This window comes from Bactrocera tryoni, unplaced genomic scaffold (genome assembly GCF_016617805.1).
Source record: "Bactrocera tryoni isolate S06 unplaced genomic scaffold, CSIRO_BtryS06_freeze2 scaffold_11, whole genome shotgun sequence".
Lineage (NCBI taxonomy): Eukaryota > Metazoa > Arthropoda > Insecta > Diptera > Tephritidae > Bactrocera > Bactrocera tryoni.
In genome coordinates, this window is record NW_024395824.1 from 19673732 (window position 1) to 19684285 (window position 10554).

At 38.3% G+C, this 10554-nt stretch overlaps 1 pseudogene; it reads left to right on the forward strand.

The window, feature by feature from the left end:
- Nucleotides 1–1209: 1209 nt before the first annotated feature.
- On the forward strand, nucleotides 1210–1836 carry LOC120779837 (annotated as a pseudogene).
- The last annotated feature ends 8718 nt before the right edge of the window (nucleotides 1837–10554 follow it).

Sequence of the window (10554 nt, forward strand, 5' to 3'; positions counted from 1 at the left end):
AAAAGTGGTGAAATCCACTAATAGGATTTTGTTAGCTCTTGACAGTTCACACGCTTGTCCGTAGTTGAACTTTATCTACATATATTAAACATTCTCTGGTGAACGTCTGCCAATGTTTGGTCGTCTTGAACGTGGCATTCTTTCAGTACAGTGTATGACTAATTGAATGTAAAAGCAATACATTGAAAATTATTTCTAGAAAAAATTATACATTTCATTCAAACTTCAATGTGTGTGCGTGGAAATATGAATTCACATACACTCACACTGGACATAACCTCAATTGCGCAAATAAAGAAAACACTCACCGGAAAATGAGATCAAATTAACGTTGTGAAAATTAAGTAACGCTTGGCAATTGAACTATATATATAAAAATGAAGCAATTAAAATACAATTAAAAAAGAAACACATGGTTAACACTCACCAAAAGTATGTTTGTTCAAAATGAGAGCAAGATATAAAAGAACTCAAAGCACATAAGAAAACTGTCAACTGAATTCCAATGACAGCAAATTAATATTCTGTTCGCAATGAGAGCACGATGTAAAATTGATAAATCGTATTGCAAATACTTGATTTTGGTACAGTGTATTTACTCACAAAAAATGTCAAACTCAGGAACGGCTGCACCGATTCCAAACAAACTTCACACAAACCACCCCCTTATAGATAGGAACGATCTCTAAAATTTTTGTGTCAATCGATTCAGCGGTTCTTGAGTTATAAGATTACCAAGGAAATGTATGTATGTACATAAGCAGTTTCTTCAAAATTTTTCGGATCAACAAAAGGGGGAATGCGAAAATGAACTTGGAAATCACAAAAGACAAGGTTCTCTTTCTCTAAAAATAAAACTTGCTGCATGTCTGTGTTTCTTAGCCACTGGCAGTTATCAACATTGTCTTGGAAAGGACTTCAATATAAATATGGCCCAATCGACAATTTGTGTTGTATTAGATGAAGTACTCAACATTCTTGAGTACAGGCTATGTTCAAGGTGGATTTCCATTGACAAGACCGCCAGCGAGGAATTAGAAGCAAAAAAATATTTTTTTGGATAATCAAAAATTCCTGGTGTGGCAATGGCAGTTGACGGAACTCACGTAAAGATAGTGGCACCGTCAAGAAATAAACATCTGTATTTAACCGCAAAGGATTCTCAAGTCTGAATGTTATGGCGGTTAGGCTTTTTCAAAATTAACTTTTCACTTAGTATTCTGTATATATGTACATATATGTTTTTCATATGTAGGCGTGCGACCACAAGATGCAAATACGATACGTTTGTGCGAAGTATCCCAGCAGTAGTCATGATTCTCACATATGGAATATGAGTGATCTGAAAATCATTAGCACATCAAATTATTGGAGAGAACATGCATATTTAATACTAGGTAACAATAATTTGCTAAAACTACTATCAATTTATACGAATGTACTAATCGAATATATATTTTTTAAAGGTGACAAAGGCTACCCTCTTCAACCGTGGCTCATAACTCCATTTAGGGAATCAATAACATGCGTCCGAAAAAGGAGATTCAACACATATAATGCTAAATGCCGAATTGTTATTGAGAAAACAATAGGTTTATTATTATAAAATTGGTATTTCGTTGTCTTTGTAGTGAACGAGGACTACATTACGCACCATATAAAGCAGCGCGTATTGTTAATTTATGCTGCGCATTGCATAATATTCGTTTGCATTTTAATTCAAATTAAAACATAAATGTGTTAAACCTGGATACAACTGAAATGCATATTCCAATGAAGATGAGAATGATATAGATGCCTACCGACGAAGCAAATAGAATTAGAGATTTTTTTTAATGTAAGTTCATATTATGTGTTCATATCAAAATTATTTAAATAGACATAAAAATTCAGTAAACGAATTGTTTGACATTCAAAATAAAAACCTATGGCTTATTTAAATGTTGTAGTTCGAGTTCTAATTTTTCTTCTAATCTATCAATGAATAAACTTTTTTTTCCATCACAGCATTATATTGCTTCATTTCCTTCAATTTATCTTTTCCAATTCCATAGAGTTTTCTAATCCATCTGTTTGTTTCAGTCTGTTCTTGTGCATGTTCGTTCTGTTGCTTCATAAGCGTGTTTAGAACTTTTGAAACATTGTCCTCCATCTTTTTTTGGATCTTTTTTATTTGCTCGTCAAGTAGACCCATTTTGTTTATTTTCTGTTTCGTTTGCGGTGTACTTTAGTTCAGGTGGTCAGTATCTCGATTTGCTTCCATTTGCTGGTCAGGCGATGAAAATGATATTTCATTTTGCATTTGGGGCTGGGGAGAAATGTTGTCTCTTCTTACTTGTACTAGGGTTGTCATCTGAAATGTTTGTTGATGTTCCCAAACTTTGTATACCTTTCAATCACTCTACTGATGTGTTAAGGGAAGGTATAGTGCTGACCTCCTCTTCGAGGGAACTTAAATTTACTTGGTTGCCCTTCAACCACCTCCTGTTCCAGATATTTGCTTTGTATTTTTAATCATTTACCTTCTAACTGCAAATTTAAAATCAGTCCAAACCTATAAAAGAACCAATATTAACCGATAATATGAACGCGTGATGTTTTTTTATACCTTTTTCCATCCAGCCCTGTCTTTGACTGGAGGGCCCATAGCCTTTAGCTTTTATGAAGTGTCTTCCCAAAAAGCATTTATAAGCGGGTGTTCTTTGAGAAAATTCTTTAGCTAAGTCTGGGTGCAACTTCGTTATATCCACTAGCACTTCAAATTGATTTTTGTTGGTGTGTTATTGTTTCTTGTCTTTAAATGACACATTTAAAACATAATTTAATGCGTTCTCAGTATTTTTTTTTACATAAAAACTTACAAATGATCCATTCTTGCCAATTTACGCAGTTCACTCATCAACGGATAGATTTCGACTAATATTTTCGATTTTGTGAAAACTTCATTTTCGATACCATTTCAATGATTTCAATGTAATAATTTCGATCGAATTGTCAAGTTTTTCGATCGAAACAGATTGAATAATTAGACTAATGGGTCTAAAGGGCAACATGTAAATGCCCATGAGAGAAGCATTATTTTCTTAGGTCGTTGCCAATAATAGAAAACGTTTGTCCCTGTGATTTATTTATTGTAAGGGTAAACGATATCTTCACAGGAAACAGTAATTTTTTAAAGAAAATAGGCAAATCTGTCGGAATCATTGGGATTCGCAGAATGTGAGCAAGCTGTCCGACCGCAGGCCCAGTGATGATTGTTGCTACAATAACTTTGTCGCGCAATTTCTTTATCAAAAGCCTTGTGCCACATACTGGGAGGCCTTAAATTTCTCAATAACATAATGGGAATACCTCTTTTTAATTTAAGTTCGTTAGGTGGCAATCCACCAGGATTGAGAGAATTTAAAAATTCCTGTGAGTAGTGCATTGTATCTTTGATGTTGCACACGGATTTGTAACTTTTAAAATAACCCGGGACTTTTTCCATAATCATTATATTTATCTCATTTACTGAGTCGTTTTTCGATGACACTATCGCCCTCAAACAGAGCCAATTAAAATTTCTTTCTTTGAGATTTTCGATGTCGGTATAGATCGTGTCTAAGGGAATTTCTAGACTGTTAACAGTTTGAGCCAATTAATTCATTGTCTAACAATACTTGGGAGCTATTTGCAACTGTCGATGGCAATTTTGCATCTCCAAGTTGAAGTATTTTTTGTGAGAAATTTTCACTGTGGTTATTTGTACGCAAATGAATAGTTTCAATTGATTTAATAACGTCGGCACGTGTACCTTTTGTTATAACCGATAGCGTTTGAAGAAAGTCTACAGCCAACACAAAGGTTACGCCCCCCCCTTAAAATTGCCTGAGTTTTTGATGTCTTTTAATGTGCGGTTCACAGCTTCTACAGGAGCTCTTTGGCTCATGGTGCACTCATCCTAAATTGTTTAAATGAGTTAAGCATCCCCCACTCTACCTGGGAAAAACTGGCGCACCCTAGCAAGACAGCATAATACACCACATCCGATGGCACCGTACACTTACTTCACCACAGCTGATGACACCAACACAACTCACCATACCTATGCACCCACTCATCAAAAAGGATGGACAGCGGGAAAGCAGTTACAATTCGTTCGAAACATTCGCCATATACTCATCCGCACATCAACTTTCATCGGCAAGGCATTCGCTTCTTTGATCCGTACTTTCGCACGTAGCGAGTACATTTAGATATGTTACAGATTTTGTAATTAAATGTAAAATAACAAAATTACCTTAGTTAATTAAATTAACTTATTTAAAATAAAACAGAGCATTTTTTCTTGCCTCCGCTTAATCATGGCACCTATCGTTTACCGAAAGGCACCTCGGATAATTAATAAAAAAAAAAAAATTAAATACATATATGTATGTCCATATAAACAGTGAAATGAACATACATGAATGTGTATACACAAATTGTAGTGACGAAATTTTAAAGAAAGATAAACCACAAAAATAAAATAAAACAAAAAACAATGCAGAAAAAGTGCAAAAAAAACAATATGTACGTAGTATATAACAAACACAAAAACAACAAATAAAAGTGTGCGGTGCAAAAACAAAACAGTGCAATAACCACGCAGAACAAAAAACAAAAAAAAACAACAAAAAAATAGTGCATTTCTATATATACACATATGTATTTACTAATATATGTATGTATATCAAAACAAATTCAAAATTTCGAATTCCTAATTAAACAAAAAAGAAAAAAACATTAACACATTTTAAAAGTGAGTGCCAACAAAACGAAAATTGTATAAAAACAGTCGAAATAAGCTAAAAATACATACATACGGAAACCACTGGGCGCAAAACCTATCAGTAAAACATACATAAAAGTATATACCAACAAATTAAACGCGCGCTAAACTTAAACACAAAATATAAATTAACAAATTAAACGGGCGCGAATCTAAAACAACATAAAATAAACAAAAAACGCTAAAACCAAAGACAACTAACTGCAAGCAGAGAGAAGGAGTTGACATCAGAGGCCCGAACAAACTTAGACAGATATAGGCACAAACAACAACGCGCACAAGAAACCAAGCAGCTGGAAGAAGGAGGAATTCGAAGAACACGAGCAGGCATGCTATACACAGGAATATACCCTACAAAACCAAAGTGAGCGTATTCGGTTCATTTAGTATAATTTTACCATGCATATATGTATGTAAAAATTTCTGGTTTATGTACATATACTTGTACAATTCTTTAACGCGATTCTATAACGCTAACGAAAATATTGCGGGCTATTATATAGCTAGCTAATAACCGTATGGAGGATGGAGTCATGTGTAGAAGTTCACGCAAGTGAATAAAATTTTCTGATCGCCATTCACTTGGGAGTGGCCAGAAACGAATCTTTTACATATGACTCAAGCAGCTCACGACTTCCGGTCTTTGACCAAGTATCCTCTGGGTAGCCTAAGAACATCCGTTTGAAGGCAAGCTAACGTGAGAAGGCAACACATCCCCTCCGCAGGGATGTGCGCTGGGTGTGGGACCCACCACGTAACAAACACCCCTAATGAAAATTAACAAAAAGCCTCGGATGAGTGACCCCTCTTTTGATGACGACCATGGCAAACGAAATAAGGACTACGATATAAGGGCATGCACCTGGAATGTCCGGACCCTTAATTGGGAAGATTCCTCTGCCCAGCTGGTTGATGTCCTCATGAAAATAAAGGCTACCATCACCGCCATCCAAGAAATGCGATGGATAGGACAAGGACAGAGACGAGTAGGCCCTTGTGACATTTACTACAGTGGCCATATAAGGGAGCGCAAGTTTGTTGTGGGATTCGTGGTGGGAGAGAGACTCCTTCGCCGAGTACTATCATTCACTCCGGTGAATGAACGTCTAGCCACACTCCGCATCAAAGCGCGGTTTTTTAAAATATCGCTGATTTGCGCCCACGCCCCGACAGAAGAGAAGGCCATGTGACCAAAGATGCCTTTTATGAGTGCATGGAGCGCCCTTATGAGAGCTGCCCCCGCCACGGTGTCAAAATCGTGCTAGGCGACTTTAACGCCAGGGTGGGCAAAGAAGGTATCTTTGGCACTACGGTCGGTAAATTCTGCCTCCACGACGAAACATCCCTAAATGGGTTGAGGCTGATCGACTTCGCCAGGGCCTGAAATATGGTTATCTGTAGTACTAGATTCCAGGATAAGAAGATTCATCAAGCTACCTGGCTGTCTCCGGATCGAAAAACTACCAACCATATCGATCATGTTGTGATAGACAGAAGACACGTCTCCAGTGTTTTAGATGTGCGTGCTCTCCGAGGTCCTAACATTGACTCGGACCACTATCTTGTAGCAGACAAGATTCGCACCCGCCTCTGTGCAGCAAAAAACGCACGTCAACAAACACAAGGAAGGTTCGACGTCGAGAAGCTGCAATCACAACAGACAACTGAACTATTTGCTACTCGGCTTGCACTCCTGCTCTCAGACAGCACTCGTCAACAACTCGGTATAAGGGAACTGTGGAACGGCATTTCAAACTCCTTACGTACACCTGCAACCGAAACTATTGGTTTTCGGAAAGTGCAAAAGAACAGCTGGTACGACGAGGAGTGCCGTGTCGCAGCGGAGAGAAAACAGGCTGCCTACCTCGCAACGTTACGATTGACCACAACACGTGCGGGATGGGATAGATACCGAGAGTTGAAGAGGGAAACGAGACGCATTTGCAAACAGAAAAAGAGAGAGGCCGAAATGCGTGAGTACGAAGAGCTTGATAAGCTGGCCGACAGGGGTAATGCTTGAAAATTCTACGAAAAAACGCGGCAGCTTACAGAAGGAACCTGAGCATAATCTTGTGGAACCCCCAAAGGTGATCTAGTCACCGATGCCCAGAGCATACTTAAATTATGGAGGGAACACTTCTCCAGCCTGCTGAATGGCAGTGAGAGTACAACGCCAGGAGAAGGCGAACCCGATTCCCCAATCGATGACGATGGAGCAGACGTTCCATTGCCCGATCATTAATAAGTTCGAAAAGCAATCACCCGTCTGAAAAACAACAAAGCGGCGGGGCGAGTTATTCAAACACGGCAGCGAAGTACTGATAATGAATTCGCAAAAGAAGTATTTTTTTTTACCTTGAAGCCCAACCTCTTCCTCGGATAATTTTCAGCCGAGTTATGGTGAAGATGTTATGGGGAAAGCTCTTTACCGGCTTCTGCTTTAATATTTCTGCATGAAAAAATTACTCTCGATTGTCAAAAGTGTGTTCAATAATGTATAAAAAGTCCGAAAAAAATTTCAATCCATATTTATGAAATATATTGGATAATCTATCATTCTGGAAACAATTTGCAGTAGACGTAATAAACTCAAAGTGCTGTAATCAACTAGTGGCAAGTTCTTCAAGTCCATGTTGATAAAATATTTTTTAGGTTTTGCCATAAGCCAACGATGTGTTCGCCATCATGTGAAAATTGTTGAATAAAACTTCGTGGTTGTGTACTTTTTAAATAATTAAAACAAATGTTCATACAGTTAATAAAATTATACTTCAGTCATTTCGATGGAATGATGAGCTGTAAGAGATATACATATGACGACATTGACATAGTTCAGCGAATTAAAAGACAGCGGCTACGCTGGCTAGGTCATGTTGTCCGAATGGACGAAAACACTCCAGCTCTGAAAGTATTCGACGCAGTGCCCGCCGGGGGAAGCAGAGGAAGTTGGAAGGACCAGGTGGAGAAAGACCTGGCTACGCTTGGAATATCCAATTGGCGCCACGTAGCGAAAAGAAGAAACGACTGGCGCGCTGTTGTTAACTCGGCTATAATCGCGTAAGCGGTGTCTACGCCAATTAAGAAGAATTTAGTATAAAAACTTACAAACTATTTAATTTTTCATTCAAAACTTAATAAAACCTATAAATATTCAGAATTTTTAACTCATAATAGTATTTTGCTTTTGAGTAGCAGTCATATGGGAGCATATGTAAAAATTATTTAGTATTATACAGGCAGCTTCCAAACGTCTTGGCATTGAATCTATTAACATTTGGCAAAAGTCGGGGCCTTTCTTGTTCCAATCCTCTTTTAAATCTCTTTTGAACAAACTTTGTGGTGGAATTTGGTGATTTCGTACTTTAGTTTCTAGATGGGCCTAAAGATTTTCAATTGAATTAATGTCGGGGCCTTGTGGCGGTGTTGGCAGTTGTTTTCTGTTGAATAAAATTCACATTTTAATGTCATGGGCTGTATGTTTCGAGTCATTGTCGTGTTGAAACAGCACTGGAATGTAAATTTTCCTTGAGAATGGATAAATAATGATACTTATCCGTCTATAAAAACGAGATTTCCGACTCCCTGAGCTGACTCGCCGCCCTCACCATGACGGAACCACCGCCGCGCTTAACAGTTGCTTTGACGTTTTTGATATTAAATTCTTCATTTGGTTTCCGCTAGACCATCCGATCCAAAAATGTTACATATATGCTGTCGTCACTAAATAGTATTACCTTTACCTTTAGATATTTTTAATGTGCACAAAACCACGATCACAATCGTAATAAATACAACTAAAACTAAATTCAATTCTAATATAATCGAAAAATAAATGAACAAACAAAATTCGTATCAACTAGCAGAATTGAAAACGAAAGCAAAATTCTTTTGTGACCACTGAATTTTTTCTAAAGAAATTTGGATAAATAAACATGTGCATTTAAATAAATGAAATGGCCTACTTTAACCCCTGAAAATTTCAATAAAAGGAATGGTAAGGGTTATGCAAAATACTTCTGCAATGTTTTGTTCTCAACTAGTAATTCAATACATGTGAACACTGTGGTCAGCAAGTTTTTTAGTTTCAAAACGATACTGCAGGAGAAGACAATAAAGGCAATGAAAATCAAGTCATATGGCAATGTGTGCTAAAAATCATTTTCCATTTTTCTGCAATATATTTGTGTGCATTGTTTTTATTTATTATTTGCCTTGACTTCGGAATGTGCTATTTAAAAAATACTTTTAAGTAAGAAGGAAGTTAGACTAATTGACCTGAAAAATTAGCCAGTGATTAGTCCTTCCTTCTTACTTTGGATATGAAGGTCTCTTCGCGGTCTTTCATATTTCAGTGATGTTCGCTATCCCTTATCAGCCGAACAAGGCATGGTAGTAGAACCTCATCAAATTCCTGCCTAGCGTATCCCAGTTTGCGTTGCGGGGCTTATACCCTCCATTGTGAGACCATTCCATTCACAGGCTGGTTGCTCAAGGTGATGTCAAGCACCTCTCTCCTACTTATTATGACGAAGGGTGGGTTTCCCAACCCACATTTTCTATAGCTAAGTTACTAATAATTATGTATTCAAAAATAGACTTTCCCCATGTGCTGGAGTTCGTAATCTCTGCAAGAAACTTCTGTTTAGTTCCTGGACCCCTACCTACAGCTACGCTGGTTCTGTTGTCCATCTCTTGGTCCGTGATTTGTTGTCGTTATGTTCTTGTCGCTCATTATGGACTTAAGACCCTTCGCTCCGCACGATGAGCTGTCGGGTCTACGGTTTTAAAGGAGAACTACAGGTCCACCACACCAGAGCTCCATGACGCGGTAAGGCCACCGTTACTTCCCAATTCCGTTCGGTGTTCGGAATGCTCCGTTCGAATTTAGCCGAATTAACCTCCTGGCTGCAAATCATGTAATGGACACGGGAGTCACATAACACCCTGAATTAGGAGGTGGTAGCTCTTGGTCGCCGCCCACATGCATCTTCTGCCAACCCTCAGGAGAGATGTCATGCAACAGGTTGGGAGATGCCGTAACAAAAAGGTGCCTATCATTCGCAGAGGACAAAATGGATAGAGCATTTGAAATTCTGCAACCTCTCTACCGGTGTGAATAAGCTTTGTCTAATCCGAAGAGATGTGATGACTGAGTTTGAGGCCTTGCTACTCCCGACTTTCACGTACCACATGAGCCTAGTATACTAACAGCATGGCTTCCGAAAAGTGGACAGTACCACGACAGTACTTAGCGTAAAAACGCCCAGATAGTTTATGGCCTTAACCAAGAAACAAAGAAAAAAAGGGAACAGACTAGCCATAACTGTGCAGTCGATGACGTAATATTCCGACTTGTAATAATCCTAAGATTTGAGATGTAACATTCGTCTGTGCTCTTGCACTTCTTATACGACCGCAATAACTGTCAAAGTACAAAGCTGTATGAATATATATATAACTAGCAGCCCGTCCCGGCTTCGCTCGGATGGACATACAATTTTTTTTTATATTTATACCTATTTCGAAGAGACGTGATGACAGAGTTAAAATTCAATTCAACGACGAAATGGACGAGGTATGCTGCCCTACAAATTACACTGCACCCTTCGGTAGACAAAGACAAATGATGTGTTACCCGCGGCTGCGTAAAATGGCGAAAGACTGCGCACCATTTACTTTCACCGATGAGGAGGTTCGGAGTGTCATCAACAAGAAATCGTCCAAAGCAATCCGCCCTGATGGAA